This window comes from Heterocephalus glaber, unplaced genomic scaffold, assembly GCF_053883595.1.
Source record: "Heterocephalus glaber isolate CG9 unplaced genomic scaffold, H.glaber_assembly_v1.0 deba00001610, whole genome shotgun sequence".
NCBI lineage: Eukaryota > Metazoa > Chordata > Mammalia > Rodentia > Bathyergidae > Heterocephalus > Heterocephalus glaber.
In genome coordinates this window covers 4,184,949-4,212,401 of record NW_028258381.1, presented here as the reverse complement: position 1 = coordinate 4,212,401, position 27,453 = coordinate 4,184,949, and the positions used below count along the sequence as shown (strand labels likewise).

The 27,453-nt window shown below is 40.3% G+C and overlaps 1 protein-coding gene, 1 long non-coding RNA gene and 1 pseudogene across 2 annotated transcripts in view; all 3 read left to right on the top strand.

Moving 5' to 3' along the window:
- The window catches only part of Hmgcll1 (3-hydroxy-3-methylglutaryl-CoA lyase like 1), a 175,457-nt gene that overhangs the window by 106,483 nt on the left and 41,521 nt on the right, over positions 1-27,453 (top strand). The gene's annotated exons all lie outside the window — the stretch shown is intronic.
- Positions 19,870-22,044, top strand: LOC147822581 (uncharacterized). Its single transcript, XR_015445341.1, has 3 exons — positions 19,870-20,166; positions 21,248-21,363; positions 21,612-22,044. It is a non-coding gene; the product is annotated as an uncharacterized LOC147822581 (long non-coding RNA).
- On the top strand, positions 24,881-27,305 carry LOC106008034 (egl nine homolog 1 pseudogene; annotated as a pseudogene).

The window sequence follows — 27,453 nt, the reverse complement described above, 5'->3', positions numbered from 1 at the left end:
AGAACTAATATCCAGAATATTCAAGGAAGTCTTTAAACTCAACAGTGGAAAAACAAACAATCCAGTGTGAAAGTGAGCAAAAGACAAGAACAGATACTTTCCTAAAGAAGATATCAGATGTAAAATAAGCATCTGAAAAGATATTTAACATCATTAGCTTTCAGAAAGGCAAATTAAAAGCATAATGGGACAGCACTATCCCCATATCCAAATAGCTACATTTAAATAACACCACAAAATGAGAGTAGGTAATGAAGTGGCAAAATTGGATCCACTCATATTACATAACTATAACATGAGTTGTGCTCCCACTCATACATTGCAGGCGGGAATGCAAAATGGTACAGCCACTCTAGATAACAGTTGGCAGTTTATATATATATATATATTTTTTATTTATTTATATTTATATACATACATATATTTATACATATCTATGTACATATATTTATATGGTGGTTTATACATATATATATATTTCATGTAAATACTGTACAATAGTACAATAGCAGTTGCACTGTTGGCTACTTATTTCTGGGAAATGAAAGTTTACATTCATAAAGAATCATGAATACTGGTCCAGGGATTTAGCTCAGTGGTTCCAGCTCCTGCCTTGCAAGCACAAGGTCCTGAATTTGATCCCGAGTACCAAAAAAAGAAACATGAATACAAATGTTTATAGTAACCCTAGTCATAATCACTCTAAACAGGAAATAACTCAGATGGTCTTCAACGGGTGAAGGTTAGACAAAGTGTGATACATACATACTGTAAAATACTATTCAATAATAAAATGATGCTTGACACATACAGCAAACCTGAATAAATCTATGGGAAATTATGTTGAATGAAAAAAAAATGGTTACATCTTGCATGATCCCATTTGTATAACAATCTTAAAATAACAACATGATATATATGGAGAAATCATTTGTGGTTTTCAGCATTTAAAGAGGGTGTGGAAGTTTGAGGTAAATGAATATGGCTATAAAAGCAAAACCTGAGAGACCATGGGGGTGACAGTAATATTCTGTATCTTGACTATATCTATGTTATTATATGGATTATTATGAAGTACTATAGTTTCTCAATATGCCATCACTCTGGGAAGCTGGGTAGAATTTATAAGGGATGTCTCTGGATTATTTCTATTAACACCTGTAAATCTATAATTATTTCAAATTTTTAGAGTTAAATTAAAAAAAAACTCAAGCCAAAACATCTCCTATGGCTACTCATTGCCTGAGGATACAGACCATGTCCCAGAATACATAGAAGGCCTTCAGTCATTTCATCCCCAACTAGCTACTCTCTTGCACTGTATACCAGTCTTAATTCTTGGGCCAACTAAGAAACCAGCTCTGAATAACTTATGCTGAAAAGAGTATACTAAAAATTCTAGTGGTTCTCACAATCAACAGAAAAACTAAAGGACAAGCCTTAGAAAGCCAACAGAAATAAAGACAAGCTGGGTGGCCAAACCACCCTCAAAGTTCTAGAAGGACCGGTCAGTGAGGTCCTGTAGGGTTGATGCCTTCACCACTGACTCTGCCACCACCGGATCCTACACAACACTGCGCCCCACATGGGGTCTCACCTAGACTCTAGTGCAAGATTTCAGAGAAAGCTTCCATAATGGAAGACTGAATCATACAGTGGTGGACTTCCACACCTAGGAAAGGGTTTTATATGATAGGCAATCATAAAACAATTCACCATATCTAATCCTTCTCCAGACTATTTTTCTGAACCCATGTTAGTCTCAAAGTCCCCATGTGTGTCATTCTTTGCACCTGTTTGTCTGTGCTCAAGACTCCTCGTATGCCCAAACTTTTCCCTCTTTTCCTACCTTTAACCTCTGAATTTACTTGCCACATGAATATGGGTACTTGTTTATATTTTAAGGGTCTGCCGGGGATTTAGCTCAGTGGTTCCACTGCCTGCCTTGCAATCTCAAGGTCCCGAGTTCGATCCTCAGTACAAAAAAAGAAAAGATTTATTTTAAGGGTCAGAGAAAAATGTCTCAATTTTTGCAAATTCTTTCATAATTCATTAGATAGAATTGAGACCTCCCCACCACACCCTACACCCATTTCTACCATTTACCTCACGTCTGTCTCACCCAGTTCATTCTAACATCTTTATGCAACTACTTTTATTTTATTTTCTTTCTAATACTGACACAAAGCTAACAGTTAATGGGCACTCAGTAAGTATACTGTTGAGTGAAAACTAGTGACTATCATTATATCATCTACTGTCTGTTTGTAATTGTATTGTTTTCCCCAAACATCATACTGTTCTATGCATGAAGATAAGTCAGACTTATATTTCCTATTTTATATTTATTCCAGATCTATTTATAATGTCTAAAAACTGAAAGAGACCTAAATGAGCCAGAGTGTTCTTAAAGACTTGAGTGGATTCACAGGTCATTTTCCTACATAGGATCTATGTCGTATTTCCTTGTATCCCAATGAAAATCTGGACTGTGGTGCTATGCAGAAGAGGTTTTCTTACCTTCACTCTTGTTCCACAGCAATCTATTCTTCAGATGGCAGCCAAAAATAACCTTGCAAAAGGTAAACTACATTTATGTTCTTCAATAGCTTCTCATTGCACAAAAAAATTATTTCCAAATTTCCCTACCTCTAGGAACAAGGCCCTCGCTGGGCTATCTCCAGCCTGCTCCTTCTCCATCTGAAGCCATTCTTTTGCCCCTCGGTGGTCACCTTTCTGCTTCCCAAGGCAACACCCAAGGCCTTTTTTCTTATCAGGGATTTTTACTCACTATTCTCAGTTAACATTTTTGCTTTCAATCCTTTACAGTGATCTTTTTACTCATTAAAGTGGTTACCCCCAACTACTCTGCCTAAAGTGTGTTTTGGCTTTAATTGTGTCCTGCTAAAAAGGTATGTTCAAATCATAATCTTTGGCACTTCAGAATATGACTCTATTTTGAAAACAGGATCTTGATAGAGTCAATGATGTTAGAATGAGAGCAAAAGGATGAGCATTAATTCAATATGACAGGTATCCTCGTGAAAAGGGGAAAATTAGGGCACAGAAACAACACCATGTGAAGACACATAAGGGAAAACGTGACTATGTGACTGGAGTGGTACATCTACATTCCAGGGAACGCCAACATATACTGAAAGCAAGAAGATCCCAGAGCATCGCCCTGCCAACACTTGGATTTCTAACATCTAGCTTCAAGGATTAGGAGAAAACAAGTGTCAACTGTTTTAGGCCACTCAGTTTTGAGATTTTGTTACAGCAGCCAAAGGGAACAAATATAATATGTTGGTATTATTTATGTTTTTGGCTCACTCATAATCTGTATTATCTTCCTCTTCAATGCTATGACCTCAGAACTGTGCTTTCAATTGATGATTGATCAATAATTTTTATACATACAGTAAAGATATCAAAAATATTTTATTGATAATATGATATTGATACAAATGCAGCATGTGCAAAGATACTGCTATTTCAGAGGAAAATCCTTTTCCTAGAAAGGGATAAAGGGCTACATGTGTTAACTGTAGTGTGGTTTTTTTATTGTAATAGAACAAAGTAGAATATCCCTTTTTGAAGATTATTTTATATAGAAACGAAAACTTCCCAGATTTAGAATTTTCCAGTGTCAATGCCAAGCAACTGGGCAGAGCTTCAAGAATTTCCTGCCTAATGAGTATTCTTTTTTTTACCTTTTCATGAATAAGTAGTACACTTGTCATTCTTTATTTTGATATTGGATTATCTCTAAGTAACAACATTTGGGTTTCTATTGCTCACATGAATGGTTATTGTTTAATTGTTTTTATGTTTTCAAACATGTCTTTTTCATTTCATGATTTTAACAAAACCTTAGTATTCTCATAAAATACTACTTATTAAACTCAAGGCCAAGAAATATTTTTGTTAGAGTCAGTAAATAACTCTGATAAACCTTCAAAAATAATAAAAAGCACTTTAGAATGATTCATTTAAATAGCTAAGTTTATAATAATAATATTTTGTGAAGTTTATGCTGAAAAATCTATTAAATTGTATAATGTATATTGTCATGTATGACACAGTGACTTACAGACTTTTAACCAGGGTGCTAGGTTTTGAGAGTTTGAGTTGCTCATTTTAGAAAAGTAACCAAATCTCAGGGCTTAGTATTCCTTGGAGAATAATCACATTAAACATGTTCAATATATAATGGTGGCCTATTAAAAGGTGGTTTACTTTTCCTTGGTTAAAGTTAAACCAAAAGTCACACTTTGTCCCATGCATAATAATGATAAGAATGCATTCAGCCCAATGCAAGTACAAAAACCTACAATCTTTGTGCTATGCTCATCCTCACAAAAAAAGTACTCATTATAACATGGTTGACTGCACACATTTTTACATCTCTGTGGTCAATAGAAATTTCAGACTATCAAACCTTAGAAGAGCACATATAAATTGAGTTACAAATTCATTCTACAAACCTAACCCCAAAAAGCATAAAATGAGAAAACTCTCCCTCTTTTCATCTTTCTCTACTTGGCCCTCCATCATTAGCCTCTAGAAATAATCTGCAGAAACTTCAGTGCTTAGTTAGTGTTAGAGGCAATTAGAATTTTGTCCAATGACAAAAGCACTCATCTGCTAGTTTATCAGAAGGAATTGTGTGTAGCACTCATCATGCTTTAGAAGATTAAATCTCATAATGCACCAGCTGAAGAAAACACTCTAGTGACAGTCATAAAACAATGGAACAATAAAACAATTATCTATTTCAGCAGTCTTCACACTTATCTCCTTTGCTTCACTGAGTTAACAAATACTTATTAAGCTCATCTACGTGATAAGCACAGGGCTAGCATTGGGAATATAAAATTAAATAAAATAAGCATAATGTCTTCCATTTGAGGCTATCATCACAAACTAAAAATGTGACCACACAAATACTGTCAATACAAAGAATGATACAAATCTAAAGGCATACATTTGATTGGAAGTAATGCATGCCTTTGGGGCTTCTATACTAGTTTCCTTTTTCATAATTTATTCAATGCATAATTATCAAATATCACTTACTTGGTATCAAGCGTGGTGCTTGTTTCTGTGTATATAGACATCAAAAGAGAAAAATCCACATTCTATGCAGCATTCATAGACTAGTGGAAGAGCAGCAATAGACAAATAGTTACAGAAACATTTAATAACCATCTTTCTAAGAGCTATAATGCAGAAGTGCCAACCACTATAAGAAGGCTATTATACTCTACTTTACATAAGGACCTTTGATCAGTACTTGTTTATCTTTGTATCACACACTGAGTTCAGAAAAGAATGTTTAAAAAATGACACTGATGTGAATATTTCTTTAGTGATTGAGCCCTGAGTTTGAGAATGGGGTCAAGAATATTACTTTTTAAAATAAAAATATCACACCAACAAACTGGAGAACCTAGAAGATATTCATAAATTTCTGGACACATAATCAACCAAAATTGAAAAATGAAGACATACTAAAGAGGCCAATAATGAGTAATACAATTCAGTCAGCAATAAAAAGTGTCCAAACAAAGAAAAATCCAGGACTAGGTGATTCACTGATAAATTTTAGAGAACATCTATTTTTCTCAAAATATTCCAAAAAAGGAACTCTTCCAAACTAAAATCTGGTATGGAAGACCATGAAGACCATATGACCATGAAAAAAGACCATATGACACATTCTGAGCAAACATCATACTGAATGGGGAAAAGCTGAAATAATTTTCTCTAAGATCAGGAATAAGAAAAGGGCATCCATTTTCACTGCTCTTATTTGACATGGTTTTGGAAGTCTTAGCCAGAGCAGTAAGGTAAGAGAAAGAAATAATCCAAATAGGGAAAGAGGAAGTAAAATTGGCATTGTTTGCAGATAACATCCTTTTTATACACTGATAAAACTGAAGTCTTCACCAAAAACCTATTTATGTTGACAAAGGAATTCAATAAATTTTCAAGATATGAAGTCAACACACGAAATTAATAACATTTTATATTCTGATGACAAATCTGCTGAAAAGGAAATTGAGAAAGCAATTTCATTCACAATAGCTATATAAATAAATAAGTGAATAAATAAAGAAAAGACCTAGGAATAAACTTGACCAAAGCAGTGAATAATCTCTACAGTGGAAATGAGAAAATACAGATGCAAAATATTGAAGAGGACAAAAAAATGGAAAGTAGTCTAAGACTCGTGGATCGGAAGAACTAACATTATTCAATTGTCCATAGAGTGTGTGTGTGTGTGTGTGTGTGTGTGTGTGTGTAAATGGTACTGGGGATTGATCCCAGGACATTTCCACTACATCCCCAGCCCCATCCCTTTCTTTATTTTCCTTTCCCTTCCTTCCTTTCTTTCTTTTTTTCTTTCCTTCTTTCTTTCTTTCTTTCTTTCTCTTTTCTTTTGTTTTAGATAGGAACTTGCTAAGTTGGCTAGGCTGGGTTTAAACTTTCAATCCTCTTGCCTCTTAGAATCCTGGGATTACAGGTATGTGCCACCATCCCACCATGCCCAATTATCCAAAGTGACTTGCAGACGTAGTGCAATCTCAGTCAAAATACTAATGGCATTCTCCATAAAAGTGCAAAAATAACCACAAAATTCTTATGAAACCACAACAGACCCTGAATAATAAAGCGACCTTGAGCAGAAAGAATACAATAGAAAGTATCACAATATGTTACCTCAAAACATCCAAAACTATAGTAACCAAAACAACATAGTATTGGCATAAAAACTAAAAGATAAAAAAATGAAATGGGGCATGGTGGCATACACCTCTAATGCCAGAATTTAGGAAGCTGAGGCAGGATGATTGCCAGGAGTTTGAGGGCGGCCTCGGCCACAAAGTGAGTTGAAGTCCAGCCTGAATTACATAGTGAGAGCCCATCTCAAAACAAACAAAAAATACAATAAAACAGATTAAGGGACTCAGAAATATATCTATGTTTCTACAGTCAACTGATTTTCCATAAAGACACCACTAACAGACATTCTCAATAAATGGTGCTGGGGAAAGTATGAATTCATATGCACAAGAATCAAACTTGACACCTATCTCTCACTTCTCACTATATACAAAAAATCTATTCCAATGAATCAAAGATCTAAAACTCAAACTATAAAATTATCAGACCTAAAACTGTGAGAAAAAAAATCAAAGGGAAAACATTTCAAGACATCAGTATAGGTAATGATATTTTCAGACAAGAGGAATGAGGGAGAGGGGAGGAAAAGAAGCAAAAAGGAAAAAAAGAATGGAAGGAAAAATGAAAACGAAGCTTTTGTAAATGGGGAGGGATGGGGCTTGGAGGATGGAAAGGGAAACGCAAAAAAAATAGAATTAAGATACATTACTTACAAATACAAATTCCTTATGAAGAACATGATAAATATGTATGACAATTATGTACTAATAAAAAATAAAGAAAAAACCATGATGGAAAAACTATCAAAAAAATCCCCCAAACAGACAATAAAATCAAAGCTAGGCAAACAAGATTATGTTAAATTATGAACCTTCTGCATAGAAAAGGAAACAATCAACAGAGTGAAGAGGCAACCTACAAAACTAATCAAAATTACTTGATGTACATATGGTTGTTCAATGTACTTTAGTTTTTTCATTAATAAAAATGTTTATCATTGTAAGTTGTGATGGCACACGCCTGTAATTCTAGCACTCAAGAGGTTCAGGCACAATAGTCAGCATGAGGTTAAGTCCAGCCTGGACTGCATAGTGAGTTCAAATCCAACCTGAACTACATAGTGAGATCCCATCACAAAAATTTTTTTTTCATTGACATACAATAATTACACATATAAGGTGTGACCAAAAGATATGGTGAATGCTTTTTGGGCCACAGTACCACCACCCTGAGCACCAAGGAACACAGCACCCACAGCACCGAGGAGCAGAGCCCCCCGAGCACCAACAAAGTGAGCCATGTGGGTGCCAGCAACACATACACACACACAGCCCCCTCGTTGAAATGAAAAGACACATAAACAAGTCTCAGAACCAGACTTCCAGATCACCTACAGCAACCCCAAAGGGAAAGAAGATGCAACAATCTGATACTCAACCACCTGGACTCCCTGTACTGGCAACGAAAAAGGATCTGGAAAAAATGAAATCAGAAATAATTTCTCAGATAACAGCAGAGATTGTGCACATAGTGCAACACATAATTAATGAATCTAGAGCAGACACAGATAAAAAAATAGAGGAGCTGAGGAACATGATGGAATCCCAACAAAGGAAATAAATGGAATCCATAAAACAGATGTAAACAGATTTCCAGGAGATTAAAAACTCCATTGAAAGCACCAGAATGGGCCAATGTGAGGACAGAAGTTCAGATATAGAAGATAATTTTGAAATTAGTGACCAGGAAAAGAAAATTTTCCTTAAAATTGTAAAAGACCCCTGAAATCAATCCAGCACCTGCTAGACAATGCAAAGAAGAATAAGATAAGATTGATTGGAGTCAATGAAGAAACAGGAGAGAGCGCAGGAGACATAAAAATCTGTTCACAGAAGTGATGGCAGAAAACTTCCCAAGCAGGGGAAAAGAACTTGACATACAGATAAATGAGGCATATGGGACTCCAACTAGCCTTGATCAAAAAAAAAAAAAAAATCTACACATAGGCATGTAATAGTTAAGATTCCAGAAACCCAACAGAAGAACAAAATTCTACAAGCAGTGAGAGAAAAGAAACAAATGACATACACAGGAAAGACCATCAGAATCACAGAAGACTTCTCAACGCAAACCCTCAAGGCAAGAAGAGCTTGAAGCGATGTATTTCAAGCCCTAAATGAAAGCAGACTCCAACCCAGATTGATGTAACCTACAAAACTATCTTTCAAAATTGATGGAGAAATAAGATACTTTCATGACAAAGAGCACCTTATGAACTCCATGAATACCAAACCAGCACTCCAAAAAATTTTAGACAAGATCCTAGGAAAATGCAATGAAGATCACAACCCCAGGAAGACCAACAGAATGAATCCATCAGGCACAATAAGAAATTAAATGCAAAAAAGAGAATCCAACAAAAAGAAAAAGTCATGATAAGTCAATACATATCAGTTATAACCATAAATGTTAATGGTCTCAATTCACTAATCAAAAGAAATAGACTGGCAGAATGGGTCAAGAAGCGAGATCCAACAATATGCTTCATACAAGAAACACACTTAATTCAAAAAGAAACTCATAGACTTAAAATTAAAGGATGGAAAACAAGACTCTGGGCAACAGGAACCCCCCAAAAAGCAGGAGTAGCTATCCCCTTGGCACATCAAGTGGATTTCAAACCAACACTGATTAAGAGAGACAAAGAAAGACAATACATCCTTGTAAAGGGAACAATCAAAGAGGAAGAGATGACAATCATAAATATCTGTGCACCCAACTATATAAAACAAATACTAATGGATATGAAAAATCATATAAGCACTAATACAATAGTAGTGGGGGACCTCAATACCCCACTGTCACAAATAGACAGATCAACTAGAAAAAAACACCAAGCCACAAAATACTACAACTCAATCAAACTCTTGAACAAATGAACTTCATAGATGTTTACAGAGTGCTCCACCCCACAAAATCAGAATACACATTCTTTTCAGCTGCACATGGTCATTCTCCAAAATAGACCACATACTCACTCATAGAACATGTTTAAGTAAGTGCAAAGGAATTGGAGTTATCCCCTATATGTTATCAGACCATAATGCACTGAAATTGGAGATCAATAGCAAAAGAAACCACAAGAATTTTGTAAACACATGGAAATTGAACCACACATTTCTGAATAACCAGTGGGTCACAGAGGAAATTAAAGAAACCAGATAGTTCCTTCAATTAAATGACAGTATCAGTACATCATATCAGAATCTATGGGACCCAATGAAAGCAATCTTACCAGGGAAATTCGTAGCAGTAAATACTCATATTAGGAAAACAGAATGAGGCCAATTAAACAATCTGATGCTAAACCTCAAGCTTCTAGAAAAAGAAGAGCAGGACAAACCCAAAGCTCATACAAGGGAGGAAATTGTAAAGATCAGAGCAGAAATCAATACAATGCAGACTTACAGAATGATACAAAAAAAGAATGAAGCAAAGAGATGGTTCTCCAAAAGAATAAACAAAATTGACAAACCCTTAGCCAACCTTATCAAAAAAAGAAAGAAAAGGCCCAAATCCATGCAATGAGGAATGAAAAGGGTGAAATGACAACAGACCCAGCAGAAATCCAGAGGATCATCAATACCTACTTCAAGAACCTATACGACAATAAGAGGGAAAACACAGAAGCAAAGGACAGATTCCTAGATCCGTGTGAATTACCAAAGTTGAATGAAGAACACTTAAAAATTCTAAACAACCCAATGTCAATCAATGAAATTAAAAAACATAATTAAAAACTTACCAACTAAGAAAAGCCCGGGTCCTGATGGCTTCACTGCTGAATTCTACAAGACATTTAGAGAGGAACTACTGCCACTACTGTTCAAACTCTTCAATGAGATTGAAAGGGAAGCAATACTCCTGAATTCCTTCCTGGAAGCAAGCATCACCTTGATCCCCAAAACAGAAAAAGACCCAACTGAAAAAGAGAACTATAGGCCAATCTCACTAATCAGCATAGATGCAAAAATCCTTAAAAAGATATTGCCAAGTAGAATGCAGAAGATCATCCAGAAGATCATACACCCTGACCAAGTGGGATTCACCCCATGGATGCAGGGATGGTTCAACACATGCAAATCAATAAATGTAATACACTATATCAATAGAGCCAAGGATAAAAACCATATGATCATCTCAATAGATGCAGAAAAAGCATTTGACAAAATCCACCACTCATTTAGGATAAAACCCTACAAAAAATCAGAATAGACAGTCTCTACCTCAATCTGATAAAAGCCGTCTATGAAAAAACAACAGCCATGTAGGGAAGGGTGGAGGGGGTGAAGGGCGCACAGGCAATGGGGGAAAAATAAGAACTAAGATACATCATGTTCAGGTACAAGCACCCAATGATAAATGTAAACATACTGTATACCTAAAATGTACCAATAAATATATATTTTTTAAAAACAGCCAATATCATACTAAATGGTCAAGAACTGAAATCCTTCACACTAAAATCAGGGCAAGACAAGGATGTCCACTATCACCACTCTTGTGCAATATAGTTTTGGAAACATTAGCTATGGCAATTAGACAAGAGAAAGAAATAAAAGGAATAAAGTTAGGAAATGAAGAAGTCGAATTTTCATTATTTGCAGATGACATGATACTCTATATAGAAGGTCCCAAGAACGCCACCAAAAGTCATCTAGACTTAATAATCAAATTCAGTAGAGTAGCTGGATACAAGGTCAACACATAAAAATCAATAGCTCTCCTCTACATGAACAACAGACTCACTGAGACAGAAATAGGCCAAACAATTCCTTTCCCAATAGCATCCAAAAAACTGAAATACCAAAGAATCAACCTAACAAAAGAAATCAAAGACCTCTTCTCTGAACACTATAGCACTCTGAAAAGAGAGACTGAAGGTGATATGAGAAAATGGAAAGACATCCCCTGCTCCTGGGTAGGAAGGATCAGCATAGCAAAAATGCGATGCAGATTCAATGTAATCCCAATTGAAATCCCAGCAGCATACTTCATGGACCTTGAGAAAACAATCCAAAAATTCATTTGGAACAAGAAGAGACCCAGAATACAAAAGCAATTTTATGTAACAGAGACATGGCAGGGATTATTACAGCCCCCAGCTTGAAACTATATGACAAAGCTACTGTGATAAAAACAGCATGGCACTGGCAAAGAAACAGACTTGAGGACCAGTGGAACAGATTAGAAGATGCAGAAACAACTCCAGACACACTCAGCCATCTCATCTTCAATAAAGGAGCCAAACACCTTCACTGGAGGAAAGATAGCCTCTTTAATAAATGATGCTGGAAAAATTGGCTTTCACCTTGTCAAAGATTAAAACTAGACCTATATTTCTCACCATACAGTAAACTAAAATTGAAATGGATTAAAGATCTAAATATTAAACAGAAACACTGAACTGGCTGGAACAGAGGTTAGGTAGAACTCTTGAAGACATTGGTATAGGAAAAGATTTTATGAACCAAACCTCATTTGCCCGTGAACTAGCACAAACAATCAGCAAGTGGGATCTCTTCTTATTAAAAAGCTTCTGCACAGCAAGAGAAACCACCAGCAGTGTGAAGAGACAACCCACAGTGTGGGAAAAAATTTTCACCTGCTGTTCCTCAGACAAAGGTCTACTATCTAGAATCCATAAAGAATTTAAAAAAATTAGACCTCCCAAACTGAAAGACCCAATCCAAAAATGGGCATCTGAAATGAACAGACATTTCTCACACAAAGGAGTAGAAAAAGCAAATAAACATAGGAAAAAATGTTCAACATCATTGATCATTCATGAGATGCAAATGAAAACAATGATGAGATTCCACCTCACTCCAGAAAGAATGGTTGCTCTCATGATATCAACCAATAACAAATGCTCTCGGGGCTGGGGAGAAAGAGGAACCCTGCTCCACTGCTGGTGGGAGTGTAGACTGGTGGAAATCAGTATGGAGATACCACTGTGGAAATCAGTATGGAGGTACCTCAAAGAACTAGGGCTGGAAATCTCATCTTGCCCAGCTATTCCCCTGCCGGGTATCTTCCCCAAAGAATTAAAAGAACCATGCCACAGTGATATATGTGCACCCATGTTCATAGCAGCACAGTTTGTAATTGCTAAAACTGGGAAACAGCCCAAATGCCCATCAACTGGGGACTGGATCAAGAAAATGTGGGGTTTTTTTTATAAAATGGAGTACTACTCAGCCATAAAAAATGAAAAATTAGAGACATTTATTGCTAAATGGATGCACATTGAGGCGATACTCTTAAGTGAAATAAACAGGACACACATGTAAATACTGAATAGTTTCTCTGGTGTGAGAAACTGAAAGTGTAAATAAGAACTAAAAGGCATAATAGATAATGTGAAATAGGAAGAAAAAGCGTAAAGGGGAAGAGGAAGTGGGAGCGGTAGGGGAAAGGAAAGAAGGGAATGGAATTAATATGAGAAAATGTAAAAATGGAAACAAAGTCTTTGTAAATAGGGATGGAAGGGTTGAAGGGAGGCCAGGGGAATGGGGAAAACATAAGAACCAAGAGAAATTATGTAAAGGTGAAAATTTCCAATAATGAATGCCATTATATCGTATACCTAAAATGTACCAGTAGAAAAAAAGAAATCCTTGTTACATTTGTAACTTAAAACAATTCCAGATATGACACTAAAGCATGGACAATAATAACACAAGAAACTGGACTACATTAAAATTTCAAACTTCTGTGCATCAAAGAGCACAAATCAATGGAGGAACAGGATGAAATATTTGCCAATCAGACACATGGCAAGGGGTTAATATACACAACATTTGTAAGGAACTGGAACAATTCAACATTTTAAAACATGATTTAAAAATGGCAAGGAGCTGTGGAAGGTGGGCATCTGTGATCCCAGCTACTCCAGAGATGCAGGCAGAGCACCAGTTTGAGGCCGGCCTTGGCAGCATGATGAGAGCCCACCTCCCCCCACCCCCACATGAAAATAAGCAAAGAAAAGATGTTCAACATTGCTAATCACTACAGAAATGCAGGTCAAAATTGCAGTGAGATACCCTGTCACACCCTTTAGGACAGTTTCTCATCAAAAAATAAAGAATGAAAGCAACCAGTGTTGGTAATTATGTGAAGAAACTGAACTCTTGTGAACTGTTAGTAGGAAGTTTAAAAATGGTGCAGCTGCTGTGGTGGACATTATGGTGGCTCCTCCACTTTGTAAAATAAATAAATTACCATGTAATTCAGCAACTTCACTTTAGCTAAATACAGCCCCCCAAATAACTGAAAGCAGAGTCTCCATGAAATATTTGTGTGTCCATGTCCATATCAGTGTGATTTGTAATGGCTAAAATGTAGAAGCAACCCAAGGGTCCATCAATGGACAGGTAAAAAAATGAGTCTTGAGCACAATATGCTACATGAAATGCAGCAGTCATAAAAGAGACACTGTGTGATCCACTCACATGCAGCACTGGAAGTAGTCACATCTATGGAGGTGGAGGGCAGGCAGGCAGGGGCCAGGAGGTGGGAAGTGGGAATGGGGAATTATTGTCCCATGAGTACATAATTTAGGGTTTGCAAAGAGAAGAGAATTCTGGAGACAGATGTTGCTGATGGCTACACAATAATGTGAAGGAGCTTATCACTGCTGAAATGCAGCCTTAAAAATAGTTAAGATGGTAAAATTCATGTTACAGATATTTTACCATAATTTAAAAATGTGAAAAATAATGCATTAAATCTTTACAATAAAGTACTGGTTAGAGATACCTCAAAGACACATAAGGTCACTCCCAAATTGCAATATATGAAATTGATGATTTGACTCTCAATTCTCACTTATATCACCTTTATAAGGCAAGAGGGACTATAAATGCTGACAGGATGGTTAGGAGCATTATTTTTACATGTGATGGTGGTGGTGTGGGTTCCTTAAGGTTTACTTTCTTTTGTGAGATATACTTTTATGTTTTCAGGTGAAGTGGTATGATATTGAGGATGTGCCTCAGAATAACCTGGGAGCGGAGCAGAGAGGAGGAACAGAGAAGATCAGAAAGGAGTTGATAACTGTTGAGCTGACATGTGTACCTTGGGCTTCATTATCTTTTTTCTACTTTTTTTTATACTTGAAACTTCCCTTAAACATTGTTTAAAACATTGTTTAAACATTGGAACAATTGTTAGGTCTATGTTTATAGTGGTTCATTATACTATCCTGTTTTTCTGTTTATATAATAGTCATAGTGTATGAACATATCTTAATTTGTTGGTGGAGGTCGAATTTCTGACTCCTGATAAGGAAGATGAGGCTTTCTCATACACAGCCTCCACCCCAGCCACACACAGACAATCTTCCAGAGTCTCATTTTCCATTAGACTTTGAGATTCATATCATCATTTTCACTTCTTTTTTCCCATTTTAGATGAGCCGCATGGCCCAGTACGCACACAAGGAAGGGCATTAATCTCCACCTCTTGAAGGAACGTATTTCAAAGACTTTGGGAATGAGTCGCAAGACTACCACATACTATTTAAGAGATCTGGGCTGGATTCCAATAGAACCTTGGGGACTCACAATTTGTGAACATTTTAAATGTCTTCCTCTCTAAACTTTGACATCTGCACTTAATTGCATTATGGAAGGGATGTTTCTATCATCGTTGCAGTGGAGTGTTTTCTTTTCCTCATTATCTTAGGGATTTCTTTCTCTTCTATCTTACCTGGAGTCCCTTGTATACTTGAACCCATTACTTTCCTTTCTTGGCCTACTCCTTTTTCTGGAAGAATACATACTCTAGACACTTCTTCATAAAAGAATATGTATGAGATAGAGCTCTGAAAGTGAAATCATCCAACTTCCAGTTATTTTTCAGACGTTCGGTGCCATTTGATTCTTTACCTTTGGTCTGTTTGTTCTGTCATACAAACTACAGGATCTTCTCCCTAAATTTGGTGTTCCAAAATCGCACCTTGATGCATCTCAGTGTGGGTCTGCATCCTTCCACCATATTGATCACCTGATGGAACCCTGCAGTATAGAAATCCTTTCCACTCGGGGAAAACTTACAGAATCATTTCTTTAAGGATTCATTATCCAATGCTCCGAACTTTCCCTCCAGCAGTGACCACCCCCTCACAACGTTGTGCATTAAAAGAGTACGTACCTGAAAGAAATTACTCACAAAATTATATATTGTAGAATAATATATGGGTATATGCATACATATATGTGCACATTTACATATATACATGTGTATGAAATCTTCAGATTAGGTTAATTGCAAGATAGAGAAGGAAGTAGATGGCTGTTTTCTAAGGTGGGTATTTCAGGTTGGGAAGAAATGGGAACTGACTCCTAATGGGTAGGGCATCTCTTTGGTGTTACTGACCCACAGTGAATAAGGAATGAACAGACCAATACTGAATGCAAACAATGAGTCAACAATCTAAATTGCACAGTGCAAACAGCAAAAGCAACAACAAAGTCCAGGGTAAGACAGATGCCTTCGTGAATCTTAGAAAGTATTGAATACAGAATAAATACTAGCCTTTTTTCAAGTGTTCCAGAAAATAGAAGAGAAAAAACCACTTCCAAACTCATTTTACAAGACAAATCACCCTGATAACACAGATAGTCAAAAGATATGTTAAAAACAAAACAAAATCCAATCACCATCCAGGCCAATGTTCCTAGTGAACATAAACAAAAAAATACTCAACAAAATACTGGAAAGCTAAATTCACATCACATTCAAGGGTCCAACACCACAGTAAATAGTGCGATTGACCTCTGCTGTGCAAGAATGGTTCAGCATGCACAGACCATTCAGTGTGAAAAAGCACATCCTCAGAATAAAGTACAAAATTCATAACAGCACAATACAGTTGAAGAGAAGCATTTGAAAATTCTCAACATTGTTTCAAGATAAAAAAGGTCCATACACCATGTGCAAAAGGAATGGAGCTCAGCACAGGAAAGGTCCGGCAGGACAAGCCCACATCTGACACCATGCTCAGGGGGTGGAAGCAGAAAGATTCTCCTTTAAGGTCCAGAATGAGACAAGGATTCCCACCAGCCATCTTCTATTCAAGGCTGTACTCAGAATCCTAGTGAATGAAATTAGCCAGGCAAAAGAAATCAAACACATCCCTTTCAGACAGGAAGTAGTAAAAGTTGTCTGTTTTCACAGGACACATACGTGTATACAGAAAACCCAATTCTCTACTAAAAATCTGTTCAAAATAACAAATTCAGTGAAGTTTCAGGATACACATTCTGCATGACAAAATAGATTCCATTTTTATACACATAATCTATACTGCAATGCATAGAAAACACTTAGAGAATAGCAACAACAACAATAAATACACAGGAAAATTTAACAAAATTCATCTTTTGCCTGAAAAGTATGGAACATTGACTAAATAAGTGAAAAGCAAAGAAGAATGAAAAAGATATCATAATTAAGGATTGGAAGAATTAATATTGTTATGGAGTCCGTGCTACCCAATCAGCAGAATGAATAATATTCATATAAAAATATCACTGACATTTTCCTCAATCTGAATATTCATAAGGAAATAAAAAACACTACAAAGTGTGTTCCCATGTCTACACAAGAAGATCAAAGGAAGATGCATCACAATACTTGATTTCAAAGTATATTATAAAGCGATAGCAATCAAAACAGTGTCATACTGCAACAACAGACACACAGATTAAATCAGATGGCCCAGATACCAGTAACAACCAAAGCCTACTTTAGCTGAGGGGGCCTCTTTTGTTTGGCATTTTATTTATTCTTTTTTTTTTTTTTTTTTTGGAAGCAAAGTCTACCTTTGTAATTCTGCCGGAACTTGAACTCTCTGTATATCCTAGGCTGGTCTGGAACTGTCAGTGAACCTGCTGCCTTACCCTCTTCGGTGCAGGGATTACAGACATTATAGGCATTTGTTGCCATTCCTTGTTTATCTAAGGGGTTTTTAATGAAAGCTATGAAGAAACCAGTTGTGGTGGTACTGCCTGTAACCACAGCCCTCTAGAGGCTGAGGCAGAAGGATCACAAGTTCAAGGATAGCCTGAGCAACCTAGCCACTTCCTGAGAATATGTCTCACAAAAAGCTTTAAAAACAGAGAGGATGGAGCCAAGCTCAGAAGTTCGGAATTCCATTCCCAGAAATTTAAAAAAAAAAAACAAAAAACCCTAGGAGAGAGTGGGTCAGGCAGAGCTCTGTGTGTACCTTGGGCTCATTTTTCTGCACCACAATAGGCCCCAAGTAGCTTGAACTCTCACAACTTCCTTGTGCAGTTTTAGTCCTATACACAGTAAAGGAAATTGTGGGTTAGAAGGGCAGTGGGAATGTAACTAGATGGAATATGTCTACAGTAGAGCCATAGATCAAAACAGCACATTGTACCCTATAAATACACACAATTACTGTCAATTACCACATAAGGATATTGTGGACCTGCAATCCCAGAGCTTCAGGAGGTTGAAGAAGGAGGATCACAAATTTAAGCCCAGCCAAGCCCAATTAGTGAATTAGATCTTGCCTCAAAACCAAAAAGAAAAGAAAAAGAAAATTAAAACAATGTGGGACTATAACTCAATGAGGAGTGCCTGATTCAAATTCTAGTTAAAAAAAATTAGGACAAAAGAAAAAGAATGATCAAATCTTTTCCAACTAAGATATCCAGAGCCTGAGAGGGTATATGTAGTAGCATATTTGCAGCCATCTCATTTAAATGGTTAAAATTAAAAATTTGAACCAATGCAAATACTCGCCAGTACACCAATGTCTACACGATGGTCAGTCCCATGCCAAGTGTGTTGACTAAGGCACACATGCAAGACAAACTGCAAAAGCTTTGGGTTCCTGAAATTATACATAATTTTTAAATTTTTCTTTTTAATTTTTCTTCACTACAGAAATATTGAAATTTATGTAATATAAACAGCTTGTTCTCTGGCTAATTACACAAAATCAAATCAGAAAACACTAAAAATTCAAGGTTATGCATTCACAATCCTCACCAAAAACAAACAAGCAAAGAAAATAAGGCAAAACATCAAAAAAAAGCCTCAAGTTCTGCTTAAAACAACTGCTTCAAAAAACATTTAAATGATTTTTAAATTAAATGTACACCAGCAATATGATTAAGCAATTTCATATCTAACTATCTCCCCCAAGAAATGACAGTCTGTACCATACAGGCAGGTGTGTAAGAATGGTCACAGCGGCCTCACTTTTAAGTCAACACTGGAAACAGAACAAATGGCCAATGGCAGATGGATGAGGAGCAATTCCTGCCCCATCCGCACAATGGTCTGCGAGGGCTTCACCACTGACAAGAAGCAGCACGTGGGAAACCCAGCTCTATCCCCTCTAGAAAAGGCAAACTCTCCACTGGGGACACAAAGCACGTGGTCAGCATGGGATGGGGGACAGGAATGGATAGCAGTGGACACAGGAAAGTTCCCAAGTGAAGTGTGAATGTGCTCTGCATCACCACTGGGGCGATGATCTCCACAGCCCCACAAAGACTGCACCTTGCAGTCACCACCTGCTGTCCCTTCCCTCTAGGTCGCAGCACCGAACACTGCCCTTTGCGATTGAGTGCAGTATCTGAGTGTGAACAGTTGTCCATGAGCGCCTGCAAGTTACAACCTGCTATGAATCCTCCACACCTGGCCATCCAGAGGTTATAATTTGAAACTATTTTATTCTTTAAGGAAAATTACTATGGACATTTGTGGAACATCTCTATGGACCCTATTGGAATTGAAATGAAACTGAAAAAAATCCTCCTAAAATCTGACAGATCTCTAAGTGATGACTCTGAGTGCTATATCTTGAGAGAGAACGAATCCTTTGGATGGAAAAACACACCTCCTACTGTGCCTGCATCTACGTATTTGTTGCAATAAAACTTAAACTTCACCAAAGTCTCACATCCCAGACAGCTTTCCTAGTTTCTCACTGCTGTTTCTAACGAACACACAGATATATCCCACTGTGAAAAGGAAGGGGCCATAGGGTCTTTTCTTAGAAGGAAGGCTCAGCTCATGGACCCCAGCACATGACCTCACTTCCTTGGTGACAGGTCCAAACAGAACTCGGAACAGTCTAGCGACGGCTGCCTAACAGTCACTTGGCTGAAGAGAGTCGGTAGCGAACATGCTGTGCTGCTTTCCCAGGCCTCGAGGCCGCAGCCTCAAGACCCAGCACGGGAAAAGCACTTGGGAACGGGTGAGAGGATGGATCACTGGGTCCAGACGCTCCACACCAGTGGTCAGGAACCGCGTAGTCCTCAAGAGCAACCCAGGGCAGGTCTCCCTGGACAGCCTCCTCATCTATGAGCCCTCTGTCTCGGACCCCAGAAGGGTCTGCATTTCCTCCCCACGGGAGGGGATGGAGGAAAGGTGAGTTCCTCTCTCAGCCGCACAGTGAACTTGGCCACTGTGGCTCCAATCTTGGGAAGGTGCAAGCCCCTGTCAGCTTCAGTTTGCAACTCTGAGCAGTGGAGTGCTGAGAAAATCAAGCTCAAATCGTGGCTGTGGGATGGAATGGGGTCTCTATCATAAGGGTTGATCTTGGCCTTGGCGCCATGAAGTCCAGCTGCAGCAGCTGTGGTGATTCTCCCAGGTGACCTTCCATCCCCACTGGGAACCTGTGCTTCCCCCTCACTGAGCCCTGCATTTGGGGAAAGTTGTTCTGTTCACTGTGAAGATTGCAGTCATTCTAAGGGCTTCATGGTTTTCCCAGAGCAGGAAACTCTGGGGTGTGCGAAGGCCCCAGGCCCACTCAGACATAATGGAAGAGCAGGTGGCTACATCACTTTATGAACATACATGAAGACACACTATGTGCAGATACTTTTCCAGGTATTGATCATGAACCAATAACCACAGCAGATCCAATCACTGCCCTCTCGAGTTTCAGTGATATTTGGTGTCTACACAGTCACAATCAGAGCAGGTATTCCTCAAATTACAGTAGATGAAGCCCCTCCTTTCCTCCCTAGATGTGGATTCACAGCAGTGCAAAGGGAGTCCAGAGGAGGCACACATATTGGGCAACATGGCACTACATACCCTAAAGCCTGAGGAGAGGCAGGGCAGCACAGACGCCTACTGTCCCTCACTTCTCAGATAGTTATGGAGCAGCAGCCCTGTGCCTTTGAGTACAATCACACAGCAGAGACCAGACTCTGTCCTCATGGAGCTGACAGTGGGGATGGGCAGGGAAACACTGTGTCTGGCTGCCCTGAAGAAGGCAGAGGTGGTCACACCACTGAACAAAGATTCCCTCCCACTGAGCCTTCTGTCAGGCTCTCAGGGCTGCTTGGGCCAGGACTGCTCTACTGGGGGTGGGAGAGGGTGGGGCTGGAGCATGCGCAGACTGGGCAGGAGGCTCACTGGTCCTTTCCTGCATGTTTGCTGGGCAGGTAGTGTGAGAGGAATGGCCAGACCTCTCACTCTGCCTCCTACCTGCCTTCCCCAGCTCCATATCCCCTTTCCTTTGTCCCTTACTGGAGTGGCACACCCAGCTATGTTATACTGTCAGAGATCTCCTGGACCAGGTGGAGTGAGATGAGCTCACTGAGGCAGAGGCCAAGGGTGAGGAGGACTGTGGCATGAGGCTGTGGGCACGTGGGGAGGGAGGGGCCTTTGGACACAGAGAGAGCACCCTGGTGCTGGGTGTTGCAGTAGCCTTGTGACACTCAGCAGTCAGCGGGCTGATGCAGTCTGGGGGGACTTTCTGGGGGAGGCTTCCTGCACAGAGCTCTCTTGACAGGCAGTGGGAGGGTTGTGCCCCAGGAAGAAACATGGACAGTTGGTGATCTTTTCTTCTCTTTCAACTGCAGGAGCAGCTCCAGTCCAAGCTGAAGTCCTATCAGCAGAGCCTGTGCCAGCTCCACCTGCAGCTGCCTCCCCAGAGCGCCAGAGCCAGAGCGAGCACCAGAAAGCCCTTCTCCTCCAGCTGCACAGCTGGGGCAAATGGTGGCTCCTCAGCAGGTGTCAACTCCTGACCTCCCCTTGGGGCCAGCTCCTGACCTCCCCTTGGGGCCAGCTCCTGACCTCCCCTTGGGGCCAGCTCCTGACCTCCCCTTAGGGCCAGCTCCTGCCCCACACTGGCCATTCCCCTCCATTATTGTTGCTCTTGTTCTTTCCTTGACTTTTGCACTTATTTGGTGGATTTACATCAATGATAGATCGATTTTTAAATAAAATGTAAGATTTTACTGTTGCTTAATATGATCGGCTTGGTGGCATGAAGTGCCTTCTCAGTGCGGTGAACCTGACACCTCTGTCGCGGTCCAGGGCATTTTCCTCAGTGATGCACCCATAAGTGGTTCCTCCTCTGACACCTGCTGCTAGTCCCTGGCCACCACTCATCTTATGTCCCTGTAATTTACCTATTCTACATTTTTCACATCAGTTCAATCAGATTTCTCTGTGTCCACATAATCCTGGAAGGGACTCATGAATCTTGCTTTATGTAGAAGGGAAAATCCTACATATATCCTCAACATTTTTCATTCACCTATTGTATAAATTATGCAGTTTTTTTGTCAGACAAGAAATATTTATTAATTAGTGCAATACGAATGAAGAATAAAAGAAAGGACATAGTCACAGTCATCCCACCAGGAACCTTCCCCCCCTCCCCAGTGCTTCCCCTTCCTGTCTACATCTCAGGGTTCAGGACGTGTCTTAGATGCTGGGTGGGAATGTGTCAGACCACAGCTCCCCTGTCATCTCATTTATGCACTGGGGACATGATCCCATCATGCTCTATCCCTTGGCACTTTCTGTGGCCACAATGACACAGTTGACTCAGCAACCTCTACTCCAGACAATTTCCGGGTTTTCATGCCCATAACTGAGCCAAAAGGAACAGCTGTGTCTGTAAATATTATTTTTCAGATGGAATCCTGCCAGTGGAATTTCTGGGTCACAGTCTCAGAAATGGGGGCAGAGACAGACTCACATCTGTGGGGTCTGCAATGTTCAAAGGCAGAACACTCAGGACCAGGGGCACAGAGCTCCCAATGACCTCTGAGAAATGCAGCTCTACAGGAATCCAGGGGTTGCGGGGGGGGCAGTCCATGGGTAACATTTGTCACATCTCAGAGGCCAGAGGGATAGGACAGCAATGCCCCACCTCTCCTACATGAAGATGGACAAAAGTTCTCTAGATCCTTCTTAAATTTTGTTTTAAAATATTAAATCTCAGAGCATCCTGGATATCAGGGCCTGAAGGTTTCTAAGGAGGATTAGTCCAGTCTTGCCCCTGGCTGGACACTGCAGAGTCCTCTTGACTGAAGGGCTTTAAAAATCAATAATTTGTTTTTCAGTACTGGAGACTGAGCCTAGAACCTTCTCAATGAACTACATTACCAGCCCATTTAATTTTTGCTTTTAATTTTGTCACAGAATCTCACTAAGTAGCTAAGTTATTCAGCAGCCTGGGCTTGAATGTGTGATCCTCCTGCCTCAGCTTCCCAGAGTACTGGCATTACAGATCTGCACCACCTTATGAGGCTTCACTAAGCAGCTTTGAAAATACAAACTCCAAAATAGACTGCTATGCCTAGGTATCCACCTTTAGGACTTGATGCAGTTTGGTATTTCTGGCGGGGTAGGTGTGGACTCCACCAGAAGGGTGCTTCTCCCTGAGAGGCCAGCGACTGACTGACCTTGTGCCAGGTGAGAGACCATCTTTTGAGGGCTGCCCAGACTAGGTGGCGACCACAGGCTCTGCCCTGACCTACCTCCCCTACTGCCCTGATGTGCAGAGACCCCACTTCTTTCTCACCTTTGAGCACAGTCAGCTGGGCAGGGAGCAGGACAAGCCCGTCCCGGTGAGACCTGTCCTGCTGTAGCCCTAAGAATCCTTCCCAAGGAGCAGGAACTGCACACAGCCCCATGCCTAAGCCTGTGCCCATGAAAGCTGTACGAACCATCTTATCAGTCACCCCACACGGCCCACACAGTTCATGACCTGCACTGGGCTGTCCTAGGCCACCTCCCTGAGTGCACGCCCTCACCCCGTCCTGGCCGGATGCTGCTAGGCTCCCACACTGTGTACCGCTACCCACTGCAGTTGCCATAAATAAAGGATCATCCAGACAGAGTTGGGATTCAAGGTGGCAATGCCTGGGGAAAGGGACCATGTGCTCCATAGAATCAACTTTGAGAGCAATCTGTGCTTTAACTGGAGACTGGATAAAGAAAATGTGGTTTTTGTATAAAATGGAGTACTACTCAGCCATAAAAAATGAGAAATTAGAGACATTTATAGCTTAATGGATGCACATTGAGGCGATACTCTTAAGTGAAATAAATAGGACACACATGTGCAAATACCAAATAGTTTCTCTAGTGTGAGAAACTGAAAGTGTAAATAAGGACTAAAAGGTATAATAGATAATGTGAAATGGGAAGAAAAGGGGCAAAGGGGAAAGAGAAGTGGGAGGGGCAGGGAAAAGGAAAGAAAGGAATGGAATTAATATGAGAAAATGGAGACAAAGTCTTTGTAAATAGGGAGGACTGGAGGGGTTGAAAGGAGGGCAGGGGAAGGGAGAAAAATAAGAACCAAGAGAGATTATGTAAAGGTGCAAATTTCCAATGATGAATGTCATTATATTGTATACCTAAAATGTACCAATAAAATAATATTTTTTTTAAAAACCATATGAAAAATGTTCAACATCACTGGCCACTCGAGAGATCCAGATGAGAACAACACTGAGATTCCACCTCACCCCAGAAAGAATGGCTGCTATCAAGAAATCAAACAATGACAAATGCTGGCAGTGGTGTTGGAAGAAAGGAACCCTTCTCCATTGTTGGTGGGAGTGTAGACTGGTGCAACCATTGTGGAAATCCGTATGGAGATACCTCAAAGAACTAGAGCTAGAAGTCCCATTTGACCCAGCTTTTCCCCTGCTGGGGATCTTCCCCAAAGAGTTAAAAGAATCATACCAGGCCCCCTGCCAGAGCCCGGGCGGCGGCCAGCCGGGTCCCGCGGGCCGCGATGCGGCGCTGAGGGTCTCCGGAGAGCGCGGCCCGGCATGACGCTCTGATGGCCCCTCTGCCGCCCCGGGCCGGCAGCCTGGCCTGCTCAGCCATGGCGAGTGACAGCGGCGGCGGGCTCAGCGGGCCGAGCGCCAGCGAGCGCGAGCGCCAGTAGTGTGAGCTGTGCGGGAAGATGGAGAACCTGCTGCGTTGCGGTCTCTGCCGAAGCTCTTTCTACTGCTCCAAGGAGCACCAGCGTCGGGACTGGAAGAAGCACAAGCTTGTATGCCAGAGCGGCGAGGCCGGGCCCCAAGGGGCTCCCGGGGCTGGGGGAGTGGCCCGGACAACGGCGGAGGCCGCCGCGACCCCGAGGCGCCCCCGGCCCGGCGTTCGCCGCGCCCCGAGCGCACCCTGCTGAGCCCCGGGGAGGCACTGAACCCTGGCGGAGGCACCGGGGGACCGCGACTCAACGGGCAGACGAAGCCGCTGCCCGCGCTGAAGCTGGCGCTCGAGTACATCGTGCGGTGCATGAACAAGCACGGCATCTGCGTGGTAGACGACTTCCTGGGCCGCGAGACCGGGCAGCAGATCGGCGACGAGGTGCGCGCGCTGCACGACACCACACCGGCAAGCTCAGGGGATGGGCAGCTGGTCAACCAGAAGAGAGATTCGTCCAAGGACATCCGGGGCGACCAGATCACCTGGACGGAGGGCAAGGAGCCTGGCTGAGAAACCATCGGGCTGCTTATGAGCAGCATGGACGACCTCATCCGCCACTGCAATGGGAAGCGGGGCAGCTACAAGATCAACAGGCGCACGAAGGCCATGGTTGCTTGCTACCCAGGCAATGAAACAGGTTATGTTCGCCACGTGGATAATCCAAATGGAGATGGAAGATGTGTGACATGTATATATTATCTAAATAAAGACTGGGATGCCAAGGTAAGTGGAGGTATACTTCGAATATTTCCAGAAGGCAAAGCCCAGTTTGCTGACATTGAACCCAAATTTGATAGACTGCTGTTTTTCTGGTCTGACCATCGCAACCCTCATGAAGCACGACCAGCATATGCCACAAGGTACGCAATAACTGTTTGGTATTTTGATGCAGATGAGAGAGCCAGAAGCTAACAGGTGAAAAAGGTGTGAGGGTGGAACTCGATCAGCCTTCAGATTCGGTCAGTAAGGACGCCTAGTGTGGCTCACGGCCCAGCAGCACCCCTCACTGGACTCTGGGCGCTGCTTGTTAGCATGTGAACATGAAGGACTGGGGCAAAGAGGCGGAGAGGCCCGCTCGGCACCCCACCAGGAACAGAAGCAGCTTTCCCATGTCTCATCGAGTAGAAGACCATGGCATGGCCAGCTGCGATCTGGGATTGCTGACAGGAAGAAGAGATGCTATCGAGGGAAAATGGCTTTTCTATCTGGGCCTGAAATAAGTGCCCTACATAGAATTTTTTCATTCTTATATTTTGCCAGATCTGTCATCTAGCTGAGTTCATTTCCTCTCTCTTTTTTATATCAAATTTGAATTTGGAGTAATTTTTGTTTGATTAGGTGCAATTTATCAAAACTGAATTGAAATTACAGTATTATTCCTCAAAATAACATCAATCTATTTTTGTAAACCTCTTCGTACTATTAAATTTCGCCCTAAAAGACCTCTCACAAAAAAAAAAAAAAAAGAACCATACCACAGAGATATATGTGCACCCATGTTTATAGCGGCACATTTTATAATAGCTAAAGCTTGGAAACAGCCCAAGTGCCCATCAACTGGAGACTGGATAAAGAAGATGTGGTTTCTTTATAAAATGACGTACTACTCAGCCATAAAGAAAGAGAAACTAGAGACATTTATAGCTAAATGGATGCATATTGAGGACATACTCAAGTGAAAAAAATAGGACACACATGTGTAAATACTGAATAGTTTCTTTAGTGTGAGAAACTGAAAGTGTAAATAAGGATTAAAATGATTAAAATGAATAATTGATTTGAAATAGGAAGAAAAGGTCCAAAGAGTGTAGGGGAAGTGGGAGGGGAAGGGGAAAGGAAAGAAGGGAAAGGAAAAATTATGAGAAAAGGAAAAAATGGAAACAAAGTCTTTGTAAATAGGGAAGGGCCACAGGGAATGGGGAAAAAATAAGAACCAAGATACATCATATACAAGTACAAGCACCCAATGATAAATGTAAACGTATTGCATACCTAAAATGTACCAATAAAAGAATTTAAGCAAAAAATAGTTTAAAAATAAAGGATACCTTTGGCATGGTGGACCCAGCCATGACAGATTCCACACCAAATTCAGCCAGGCTTCCTCTTTTCTTCAGCAGTGAAAGACTGTCAGGGTGAAGTGTTATTCTCATTTTAGTATTGTAAATTAGGTTGTCACTTCATTATACATTTCCATCTTCCAAGTGTCTTGCATACCTGTTTCTCTTATGAATCCTTTCATCAAAAGTTTCTATGCCATTGTCAAATGACGCAAGTTTTTTCTGAAATTACTTACAGAAAATTATTCTTTTTTTCTTATAGTGTGTTATTATGAGTACTATATATATATACATATTGCAAAAATATGTCTCATTTATTTATGCTAAGTTATAAATACAAAACAGCAAAGATCAAAATTATTTCTTTAAACTAAAACTTTCTCTTCTATTGAACTACGCTTCTTTT